Consider the following 467-nt stretch of genomic DNA (forward strand, 5'->3'; position numbering starts at 1 on the left):
TCGTGGCTTGCCCCCTGCTGGTAGGTAAGACCGAGATGTGCGCAGGGGCGGTGGGCTTCAGCGGGCTTGGGGAAAGCGGTGGAGCGCTATTAACACAACAGCCAGGAGATGTTAGCAGGGTTGGTGTGTGGAGGAGGAGAGGCAAGAGAGCCTCTCTAAAGAAAGAATCTTGATTGAAGGGGAATTTTTTTTCTTCCTGTTTGCCTCCTAAAGAAACTTATGGAAGCCCCTGCTCCAGTGACCTCAGTTTTGTCTTTAACTTACAAACTGCCAGTTTTAATTGCTGTATTACATGCAGCCATGAAATTAAAAGACGCTTACTTCTTGGAAGGAAAGTTATGACCAACCTAGATAGCATATTCAAAAGCAGAGATATTACTTTGCCAACAAAAGTCCTCCTAGTCAAGGCTATGGTTTTTCCAGTGGTCATGTATGGATGTGAGAGTTGGACTATGAAGAAAGCTGAG

This window comes from Bison bison, unplaced genomic scaffold (assembly GCF_000754665.1).
Source record: "Bison bison bison isolate TAMUID 2011002044 unplaced genomic scaffold, Bison_UMD1.0 scf7180017864331, whole genome shotgun sequence".
Lineage (NCBI taxonomy): Eukaryota > Metazoa > Chordata > Mammalia > Artiodactyla > Bovidae > Bison > Bison bison.